General features: G+C 37.3%; 1 protein-coding gene across 1 annotated transcript in view; it reads left to right on the plus strand.

Moving 5' to 3' along the window:
- Positions 1-2,987: 2,987 nt before the first annotated feature.
- Positions 2,988-12,417, plus strand: part of mus101 (mutagen-sensitive 101) — a 508,677-nt gene continuing 499,247 nt past the window's right edge. The window contains exon 1 of the mRNA XM_068224988.1: positions 2,988-3,147. The gene's annotated coding sequence lies outside the window, so the exon portion shown is untranslated. The remainder of the gene's footprint in view (positions 3,148-12,417) is intronic.

Consider the following 12,417-nt stretch of genomic DNA (forward strand, 5'->3'; position numbering starts at 1 on the left):
ATCATTTCAAAATATTGGATTAAACTATTAGAACTAAGATATAGTTGTATAGTATTCCAGTAAGCTATGAATAACACCTCAATGTATCTTAATACTATGCTTTATTGAGAAAATATGATGGATAATAGAAGAATGTAATCTAAATGGATTGAAGATACAAAATTAATTAATTAATTTGATTTTAACAGATCAATCATTGGCGTATCATTTTTATATTCATTGCTTGTTACTTTAATTTCTTACTGAAATGAACTAATATTTCTTTTTCTCATTACATTTCATAATTAAAAGGAAACAATGGAATAATTGCAAATTATCGTGGTTAAAAATTTGGATACCTTTAGCAATTAATCATATCACTATACCTTTTTGATAATTCTAACTGTAATTCTCCTTTTATTTCTTAGGCCAGTTACTTTCCTTCATTTATATACGTCGTTTCATCAAAATAGCTTCAGGAAAAAATTGGTTTCATATCTGCATAGGAAACATAGACTAATATTCATTTAAGATAATAACATTATTTGTCACTACAGTACATCATGTGTCAACTTAGTCTCCAACTTAAATAAAACATACATCATAAACAACTAAACAAATTCTCAACTACATTGAAAATTCAAAATATGACTATAAGCGACTCGTCTAAATATTACGGAATACTATGTTTAACGATATCAAATGACTTTTATTCAATTGATATTACTGGTAAGAAGTAGCATTATCTACTGAATAACTATAAACTCCTGCCATAATTAATATTTCAGAATATGTTACTTTATTGTAGGAATACTATGTTGAGATAATCATCTAAATAAATAATACTCCTTACCAGGACTCATTTCGATGATCTATTCCTGTCACACTATTATATAAGTACCACGTCATGTTGTCATTATTGTATGATATGGATTTTCACTCAAAGAAATATTGTTACTGCTTCATAAATACAATCGATCCGAGCTCGCGTTAATATTATCTACTTTCTCTTCAAATATTTCACTTACATTCATTATATTGCGCCGGTTTTCAGTATGAACTCATTGAAATCGTATCTTGAAGTCAATTATATTTATTCTCTAAAGAATGGACTAGGAAATAAATCTTATACAGCGAACGGAGATAAAGCCCGGGATTGAGGTGCAAGTGTTTTGTACGAGAGGTTAAAATGCCAACCCTGCCATAAATTTTCTCGAGGACTGACCGGGAAGAACAAGAAGAAAGACAATTGACCGTGAGGAAACAATACACTCGATTTCCAGCTTCACGGTTAAAAGTAGTGTGACTGAAGTGTCCTAAAAAATTGAAAAGGAACGCAATTGAGCCAAGTGATAAAGTCACAACAGATCTGAACTAACGTCAAAAATAGCACACAGAAAACACACACACACACACACACACACACACACACACACACACACACACACACACACACACACACACACACACACACACACACATATGACACCTGGCATTGCATGACAACATTCACTAAATAGTAGTCATTTACAAACGTCGCTTGTCTTCACATGGGTCTCCGGCAGGCTGGTATTTACCTGGAATGGGGGATCCTTGCATAATTGATTGACAGGTTTCGTCTTTCCCTTCGGTTTGCGCGCACCAGCCAGTTCACACAGCAGCTTCAGTGCAGACAGGTTTGAACACACGAGCTTTGGCAGTCAGGACACACGACGACTATTCACTTGGCTCGACACCAGACAAAACTGATAACCTGCAGATTTAACTCACACTGCTCCACATAGTGAACTACTCAACACACATCACTCGATACCAACCACTAACAACGACATAACGGAGTTAAACGTAATAATGGATCAAGTGAAACATACCGAACAAATTGATTTATTATTATTATTATTATTATTATTATTATTATTATTATTATTATTATTATTATTATTATTATTATTATTATTATTATTATTATTAATTAAAAGACCAGAAAACAGTAAATCGTGCAAACTTCATCCTGAGTCCAAGACGATGTACCAAAAACCAAGCAGAGTTAAACGTAATAATAGACAAGCCCAGAATAATAACTGTAAATCGAGAATTTCACCCAGAATCCAAGACAATTTTTAATGTAATAATAGATTAAGTGAAACACACAGTGGCGTATACTGAGATTAAGACGTGGGCTACCATTAGACTTAGGTTACCCCTTTTCGATGGTTGGTTTGGTGAACACCAAGCCTTCAGCTTTTTCAGTTGCTGCCAGTAGCCAAGGGAGAAGCCTGCTGAGATGTCACAAGTTATTAACTTGCCCTCTGCCACTGCCATTGCTCAATCCCTGAAGTACGTCCCTCTAAAAATTCAAATCATCAACCCTTGCCGCCAAACGCTAGGAAGTAGAACGCGGTAAAAATTCAAATTCGCTAGGGAGTAGTGCGCAAGAAATTCAAATCGCCGGCTATTACCACCATTCCAATAGTTTAGTTGAATGCTGACAGATGGCACATACAAAACACATCTTTAGTGCTCATACGGCTATTACTGAAATCGAGAATCCTTAGCGCTCCTTACAAGCATTCCCTTTGCTTACAAGCTGTGCAGTAAAGAAGGTTTGCAGCGAGGAATCCAGGCGGCCGAGTGTTGGACTCGTATACGCTGCTCTTTGTATACGCTACTCTTTCTTTCTTCCGTATAGAAATTCTTTGACAGATGAGATACCGTTTTATTCCTTGGTTTTTCGGGACTATTTATTATTTACTCCTTGATATTGTTCTTGGCGGTTAAATCTTAATTGAAGTCAATGTCGCAAAGTATAAACACATAAGATTAAATGTAGTTTTTTGGATGTAAATATACCGTAGTGCATAGTTAAAAAAAAAAAAAACATCATTATTGAGCAACTGTGACGAAATTTTGTGATTTTGACGTGAATGCTGTTACGGAGGTGACATAACCTTAGTGAGTAAATAATCGATCTTGTTCCTTGATGTGGTCATTGGATGAGTGCTGTGAATTAAAGGTTGCACCCGCAACACTATACGAAATGATTAATACTTCTGTTAGAAACTTCGTCTTTATTTCAGTTGTTGAATTGTAATGATTCCCAAGCTGTAAAATTCCTACCAGTTGAGTAGGCCTATTAGTATTTGTTGAACGTTATGTGGTAAAATGTTGGTGGGTTTTAAGTGTTAATCTTTTTTTCTACCTTGGGCCAGTGTGATAATGGATTGTTGGTATTTTGTGTGCCCTCTTGTATAAGATTAGGAAGAGTTTTCTGATGTGTAGGCTGTTCTTTATTTTTGCTCTCTCTTTCCCTTTTTTTACAGACAGTATATTTACAAAACACCTACTGTGACATTCCCTACGACTGTGGAGAATGAACTAATCAGCAGACATTCAGACTTTATTTTTAAATATAGACCTAGAATTGCTGATTAACAAAAATTACATCCACATTTTATTAATTCAATATTGGTTAGGGGCCTAAATGTGTTATGAGCCAGCAAGCAAACATGAAACTTGGCTGCACCGAATTTGATAACAGTAATACGGATGACAATTCAGTTTTCTATAAAAAGGTCCATTCCAGTAATAAGTATGAATAGTTAATTTGTGACAAGAAGGTCCCAGTGATAAGTTTGTTTGTTTTACGATGAAGTACAGGCGATTTGTAATTGCGTATGATACTGCTGTATTAATTTTATATTTGAAAGTCTGTTTGAATGTTGGATTCATAGGAAAACGTTTTATGATAACTTGAAGGAGCAGAGAGGAGAGATACTTTATTAATGCTTGCCAGAGACTCACTAACCTGCCCCTGGAAGTAGTTGTTCTTATGTAGAAGAATTTAAAACTGGGACTATAAATATATTTGCAGCCATTTTCTATATTACTATTGGTCAGTTTGGGTCATCTGTCATGAAGACCGTCTCCGGTAGAGCTCACATCAGTTCCCGCAAGTTTACATGGTGTGCCCCCATAACTGTACATTTTGTCATTTTGTCACTTTCTAACAGGACTCCAGGGAATGATAAAGAGGTCCCCATTGCTTTTCACTAGCTGGACCTAACCAATTCAGTCACATAGTCTTGTCACTATCCCACTCTGGGTGGGGGCGGTAGAATAACATCCACGGTATTATCCCTGCCCATCGTAAGAGGCGACTAAAAGGGGCCTCAGCGGCTCTCAACTTGGGAGTGGGGATTGGCAACCACGGGGCGAGGAGCTGAGTCCTGGCATTGCTTCCACTTGTGTCAGGCTCCTCACTTTCATCTATCCTGTCCAACCTCCCGTGGTCATCTCTCATTCTTTTCTGACCCGACGGAATTAGAGCACTCGAGGCCTAGGGAGTCGCTCATTTTCATGCCCTTCGTGGCCCTTGTCTTTCTTTGACTGACCGATACCTTCATTTTTTGAAGTTTCGGATTGTGTCCATTTTCTCTCTCTGATTAGTGTTATATAGAGGATGGTTGCCTAGTTTTTATTTCCTCTTAAAACAATCACCACCATCACCACCACCACCACCACTCTTGTCACTACCCGGACCTAACTTGTCCAGACCATATCTTAACCTATCCAGAGGGGTCGATGACCTTAGATGTTAGGCCCCTTTAAACAACAAGCATCATCATCAACCTATCCATACTAATGGCCTTGTCCAGATCAATATTTTATAGCTTTAATATAGCCTATCTTTCATCATATTTAATGTTATTCAGTTGCTGTGTATAATGCGCAGATGTTGACAAGCTTGTGAGCTCATTAGAGCTGTCGTGTTGGATCTTTTAACCTAGCCTATACTGAATGGACGTGTACGGAAGTTTAACCAACTGTTGATTTTGCCATTTTACCTTTCTTTTTATCATACATTGTACATGTTGAAAATGGCCTTTGAACAGAAACTGTCAGAAATGAAGTTGTAGACTTTTTAAATTCCCTTTTCATCTATCAGGCCTTTTCCCTTTTCTAGTTGGGTTCTGCTCTCCTAGTTGTATGTTACCAGTGGAGTGTTCTGTTCCTTGTTGTCAATATATCTTTGTTTGTTGCTTTCAGGTCTTTATTTACCAACAACATCCATGTTAGTTGGGGTCTGATAGGACCTCTTGGTGCTGAATTGAGATTTAGCACTTTCTTAGTCGTGTAGTCATCCAGTCTTTCCATCACATGTCCATACCATTGTATCTGTAATTCAGAAATGGTCTTATTTTAAAACTACCCCTTACTTAATTGTTTGGAATTTTGTCCACAATTTAGCATTCTCATTTCAGTGATGTGTAGCATATCTGCTGGTTGCTTTTTAAGGGGCCAGCATTCTGCACCATATGTCAAAGCAGGTCGTGCTGCTTTCTTGTAGATTATTTCTTTGTAATTCATCAGGATTCTCCTTTCACAAAAGATCTATGCTAACTTTCTCCATTTCCACCATCCTATATTCATCCATTGATTTGATTTCAGGTTAGTGTTTAAAAGCTTGCTGCCTAAATATTTAAAGGTATCACCAGATTTAATACATTGGCAACTATGAGACCTGTCAATGTCACACCAACTCTCCATTCATTTTCTTTTTGCTACTTGTTTAACGTCGTACTAACACATCAAAGGTTTTAGGCGACGGAGGGATGGAAAAGGGCTAGGATTACGAAGGTAGAGGCTGTAGCCTAAATTGAAGTACAGCCCTAGCATTTGCGTGTTATGATACTGGGGAACTATAGAAAACAATCTTTCTGACTTTTCATTTCTGTTACAAGTAACTTATCTCATGTTTGTTCCGTTTTGAACGGTGAGACCTGCTGCCTGATCTCATGCATTGTATATAATGGAGCTGGACCATGAGTTGTGCACAGATTATGGTTTTGTACTTTCTAGTTCGTCTGTACAGATGGCAAACTAACTTCTTGTAATGTGGGACATGCAAGGGGTACATAGGAGATAAGATAATTAAGAGATTACCGTATTCAATACGCAATGTCCATGTCTTAAAGCCCTTTATAAGAGAAAATACATACAAATATAAGAATAGAAAAATGCTTTGACTAGTAGTCCGATATTTTAGGTTACCTAACTAGCCCTGTATAAATGATGAGTGCTAAAGTTACATCTGTCTATTTATTTTGTTTTGTGTTTTTTTCCATTGCAGTTTATTTCCACCAGTATCAAATTAATGATTTCATTACTAATTATACCTTTGAGTATCTTCACAACATTACCTTTGATCGAAACAAACTACTGCATAAAGACAATAAATTTCAGTGAGGTTGGTGGTGGGTTAGAGAGTGTGCGCTGATCCTGTGCTTTACTTGTGGACGATATGACTCGCTGGGTGGTCTCAGCACACAGTGCACCTTGACACCTCAAGGCCGTACTTCGATGTATTATAGTATCTAATATATCCATTAGAGATCAGGTATCCCTGAATTTTTATTTCATTCCTAATGATTAAACTCGGAAAACAATATGTTGTCATCAGCGTGTTGAGCAGAGTGTTTCGAAGGTTCATTGTGTATTGGTTGTTGCTGTGTGAATAATTGCAATATATTTATTTTGTCTTTTGCCTGCTGATTGTCAGTGGTTGTTTTCAGAAGTGATCTCCATTTCTCCAATGTATCTTGGAGGGTCATTGGGTCACAACTTATGAAAACTATGTCATTTGCATATAAGATATGCCAAGGAGTAGGTGGTTGTATGTTAACAGTCGGGTAGTTCATTACAAGGTTGAAGAGTAAAGGAGTGATCCTTGATAAACCCCCATTTTTTGCTTCAAATTCGTCATTAATACCAGCTGAACATCACATTTTTGTTGTGACTTTGTTGTATATGTCCCACAATTTTCATGTAATGTTCAAGTACGTTGTAAGATCGCAATGCCTGTCATATGAGTGCTACTAGTGCACAATCAAATGCCTTTTTCAGGTCAGTGTATATCATGTGTAAATCTTCCTTGTTGTCTCTTTGCTTTTCCATCAGCATCCAAATTGTATGAATGGCATCGGTAGTTTGATTTTCCTGCAGCAAGTCCGCATTGGTTTCCAGTAACTTTGGCTAAGAGCAACAGCCTTTTTTTTTATTTCTCTTTCCCAGGTTTTGAAAGTGTGGGGAATCAGTTTTATCGCCCGATAATTTCCATCGAGTCTTATGTCACCTTTGTTCTTGTAGAATGGGACCAGATAGCTCTTGTCTCCATTCCTTGGTATACCATCACCGGGAATTTTAGTAAATAAGTTTGTCAAAAAGGTTATCCCTGCTGCCTTAATTTGTTCTATAGCTCAACTGCTGTATAATCAGGACCAGTAGCATTATTGGGGGCATCCCACTGACTTCTCTGTCCCTTTGACTGGGGTCAGTTTATCAAATGGATCCTGTTAAAATGTTTTATTTAGCATTTATGAGGAGTACATTTTTCACTTTTTGTTTATATCTTCATGTTAGAGGATGTCGTCCTCCATTCTTAATATGCACTGTCTGACAAAAAAGTTAAGCACCCAGGAGGAGTGGTTGAAAGTGAATGAAACTACATATGCTGAAAGATTGTGTGCCTTTATTGAACTGATTACAATATCGGATACAAGAGACAAGGCTGTTGGCAGTTACAGGTGGAATGTTGGTGCCAGGTCAGCAGGGTGTTGTCCCCCTGCGGTTCAGAATGGTGTCAAACAGCCTTTGGATCCTCTACTGAGGCAGGTTTTTCCACAGTTGTTGCAGCTGTCCCTCATGATCCTGCAGGTTGGTACTGGGACATAGTCCCCTTCCAATGTCATCCCACACGTGTTCAGTGATGGAGAGGTCCGGGGATCTTGCTGGCCACAGGAGGACCTCAAGGACCTCAACATGCTCTAGGCAGTCCATAGATACACGTGCTGTGTGTGGACGTGCATTATCTTGTTGGAACACTGTCCCAGGGTGCTGTGCCGTAAGGGGTAGGATGTGTGGACACAGAATATCGGTGACGTATCGCTGTGCCATCAGAGTCTGCTGAAGCACTATTAGAAGTGACTTGAACGCATATTCTATGGCTCTCCACACCGTGATGCCAGGGATTACGCCTGTGTGTGTATGGGCAGGATCTTCCATCTGCACTTGACGTTGCCAAACCCACACATGATGGTCATTGGAAGTTATGGAGAAGCGGGACTCATCACAGAACATGATGCGATGCCAGTCATCCTCTGTCCATGCCTCCCAGGCAAGGCACGACTGCAAACGCAGGCGTTAGTGTTCTGATGTCAATGGCAACCGATGCATGGGGTAGTAGGACCCCAATCTGGCAGATGACAGTCGTTGAGAGACTGTGCGGGAACTCACAGAATTACAAGTAACAACTCTCATTATTGTTCCGTATTGAAGATGACGTTAGGCATAGATATCAAGGATAATTTAATAAAAAACCACCCATTCAATACTTTCCACGTTTAATGTGGTTATTATCTACATGATTTTATGTAGACTTATTTGGTCAGGTACATGTTTCACCCATTATTTTGGGCATCTTCAGCCTGTAAACAACCTTTAGGTCAAGGTTTGGGACCTTTTTAACCAATATAAACATACCTATATATACACTATATACAACATATACATTATATACAAAATATACAAACATAAGTTAATACAGTTAAGTTTTTTGGTCCTAATCTATCTAATATGGAAAATGTCCAAAACTAAAATGGATCTTCTTTTCGGTGAAGAGGATTGGATATCGGGGTTTATGTGACCCCTGTAACATATTAAGTTCTTGACGTATCGTGTCTGGTGACAGGATGTGTCGTCACCAATAAGTGGAGATTTGAACTGATTGTAGGTTGGTCAAGATTGAAAATATAAATTTAAATGTGTTTTAACTTGGCAGTTCTATTCTGGTTAACTTAAAATGTTCAAAACTAAAAATAAAATGAAACGGATCTTCTTTTTTGAGAAGGGGTTGTATAAAAACTGGAGCTTGTTTGACCCACGATTTTCATTTTCATGTTCTTGACGTAACTAATATTTAAATGTGTTGTCATGCACAAGTGGAGATTTAAAAGCCGATTGTTGTAGGTAGACTGGTCAAAAACGTTGTGAATGAAACTGTTAGCGTCTTGACTTTGGGTCTCATGTAACGTCAAGGAATTGACAAGAGTACAATATTTAGCTGTTTCATAGTTTTTGGCTGCTGCTTAATTGGGAAGAAACATCCTAGACACTTGATACAGTCTTGTGTGAAAATTGTTCCCGTTGATGTGTTGCTTGGTCTTTGGGAGGGATCTTAAGAATATCTGTAATGAAGTAGAAAAATAATTATGAATTAAAAATTTTGAGTATGCGTTGTGATAAAATGTATTAAATTAACACCTCTTAACTGTAAAATGACTTACTTGTTCAGTTAATACTAGATGGACCTGTCTGTTCCGGCAGCGCCTGTCTTATCACCATTTCTACTCCTGGTGTTGTACTGGTGCGGTAATGGAGGGGCGGGGCATGGAGGGAGAGTGGGGGTAGGCTGGTCTATGGGCGTGTGTGCTGTTGCTGGAGGGGAGTTTCTAGAAGCAATATGGGCGGGTTTAACTTTTGGCATGATGGATGAAGCATTTGAATGTGGAGATTTAAATAATTGAGGGATTTTGTTTTGATCTGAATTCACGATATTAATTAATCTAGGTGTTAATTCGTACAAAGGATTTTTAATTTCATTGACGTCGTTGAGATTTTTATTTTTATTGTAGGTTTGGTCTAAAAAGATGTGTAGGTTTTCCAGTTCATTCATTAATTTCCCTTTACCTATGCTTCTAATGATGGTAAGATCTTTCTCTATGGATGTAAAGTGATGGCCCGTTTCTCTCATATGTTGGCTCATCGCTGAGTACTTATTGTGTTTTTGAGCGTTATAATGTTCCAGATATCTCGTGTTAAAGCTGCGGCCAGTCTGTCCGATATAAGAAAAATCACATTGTGTACATGTTAGTTTATATATGCCGGACCTAGAATAATGGTTGCTATTGTGATTGACCTTGTTGTGGTTAAAAAATATGTTTCGATTAGTGTTAACTGTCCTGAAGGCTATATTGATATTGTGCTTCTTTAAAGTATTTGCGATCTGATGGACGGCTGGGTTGTTATATGTAAATGTGGCGAAACTAGTTTTTTTAGGTTTTTCTGGGATGAGGTTAGTGGACAATTTAATTTTGATTTTATTAATCAAACGGTTGACCATATCTATTTTAAACCCGTTGGGTTGAGCAAGATTCCTTATGTACTTCAGTTCAATTTTTAAATTGTTGGGAGAAAGAGGAATTTTTAAAGCTCTATAAATTAAATTATAGAAAGAGGCTTGTTTTTGGGACTTGGGGTGTAGGGATGAATTCATAATAGTTAAGGGAGAGTGACGAGATCTTGGAGTCCCTAAACAAAATTGACCCCAATATTAAGTTTACTAAAGAGGATGAGGTTAGGAACTCATTAAACTTTTTGGACTTAACTATTACACGCGGACATAATACCTTCGATTTTCGAATATACAGGAAACCTACACACTCTCCCTTAACTATTATGAATTCATCCCTACACCCCAAGTCCCAAAAACAAGCCTCTTTCTATAATTTAATTTATAGAGCTTTAAAAATTCCTCTTTCTCCCAACAATTTAAAAATTGAACTGAAGTACATAAGGAATCTTGCTCAACTCAACGGGTTTAAAATAGATATGGTCAACCGTTTGATTAATAAAATCAAAATTAAATTGTCCACTAACCTCATCCCAGAAAAACCTAAAAAAAACTAGTTTCGCCACATTTACATATAACAACCCAGCCGTCCATCAGATCGCAAATACTTTAAAGAAGCACAATATCAATATAGCCTTCAGGACAGTTAACACTAATCGAAACATATTTTTTAACCACAACAAGGTCAATCACAATAGCAACCATTATTCTAGGTCCAGCATATATAAACTAACATGTACACAATGTGATTTTTCTTATATCGGACAGACTGGCCGCAGCTTTAACACGAGATATCTGGAACATTATAACGCTCAAAAACACAATAAGTACTCAGCGATGAGCCAACATATGAGAGAAACGGGCCATCACTTTACATCCATAGAGAAAGATCTTACCATCATTAGAAGCATAGGTAAAGGGAAATTAATGAATGAACTGGAAAACCTACACATCTTTTTAGACCAAACCTACAATAAAAATAAAAATCTCAACGACGTCAATGAAATTAAAAATCCTTTGTACGAATTAACACCTAGATTAATTAATATCGTGAATTCAGATCAAAACAAAATCCCTCAATTATTTAAATCTCTACATTCAAATGCTTCATCCATCATGCCAAAAGTTAAACCCGCCCATATTGCTTCTAGAAACTCCCCTCCAGCAACAGCACACACGCCCATAGACCAGCCTACCCCCACTCTCCCTCCATGCCCCGCCCCTCCATTACCGCACCAGTACAACACCAGGAGTAGAAATGGTGATAAGACAGGCGCTGCCGGAACAGACAGGTCCATCTAGTATTAACTGAACAAGTAAGTCATTTTACAGTTAAGAGGTGTTAATTTAATACATTTTATCACAACGCATACTCAAAATTTTTAATTCATAATTATTTTTCTACTTCATTACAGATATTCTTAAGATCCCTCCCAAAGACCAAGCAACACATCAACGGGAACAATTTTCACACAAGACTGTATCAAGTGTCTAGGATGTTTCTTCCCAATTAAGCAGCAGCCAAAAACTATGAAACAGCTAAATATTGTACTCTTGTCAATTCCTTGACGTTACATGAGACCCAAAGTCAAGACGCTAACAGTTTCATTCACAACGTTTTTGACCAGTCTACCTACAACAATCGGCTTTTAAATCTCCACTTGTGCATGACAACACATTTAAATATTAGTTACGTCAAGAACATGAAAATGAAAATCGTGGGTCAAACAAGCTCCAGTTTTAATACAACCCCTTCTCAAAAAAGAAGATCCGTTTCATTTTATTTTTAGTTTTGAACATTTTAAGTTAACCAGAATAGAACTGCCAAGTTAAAACACATTTAAATTTATATTTTCAATCTTGACCAACCTACAATCAGTTCAAATCTCCACTTATTGTTGATGACACATCCTGTCACCAGACACGATACGTCAAGAACTTAATATGTTACAGGGGTCACATAAACCCCGATATCCAATCCTCTTCACCGAAAAGAAGATCCATTTTAGTTTTGGACATTTTCCATATTAGATAGATTAGGACCAAAAAACTTAACTGTATTAACTTATGTTTGTATATTTTGTATATAATGTATATGTTGTATATAGTGTATATATAGGTATGTTTATATTGGTTAAAAAGGTCCCAAACCTTGACCTAAAGGTTGTTTACAGGCTGAAGATGCCCAAAATAATGGGTGAAACATGTACCTGACCAAATAAGTCTACATAAAATCATGTAGATAATAACCA

This window comes from Anabrus simplex, chromosome 1 (genome assembly GCF_040414725.1).
Source record: "Anabrus simplex isolate iqAnaSimp1 chromosome 1, ASM4041472v1, whole genome shotgun sequence".
Taxonomy (NCBI): domain Eukaryota; kingdom Metazoa; phylum Arthropoda; class Insecta; order Orthoptera; family Tettigoniidae; genus Anabrus; species Anabrus simplex.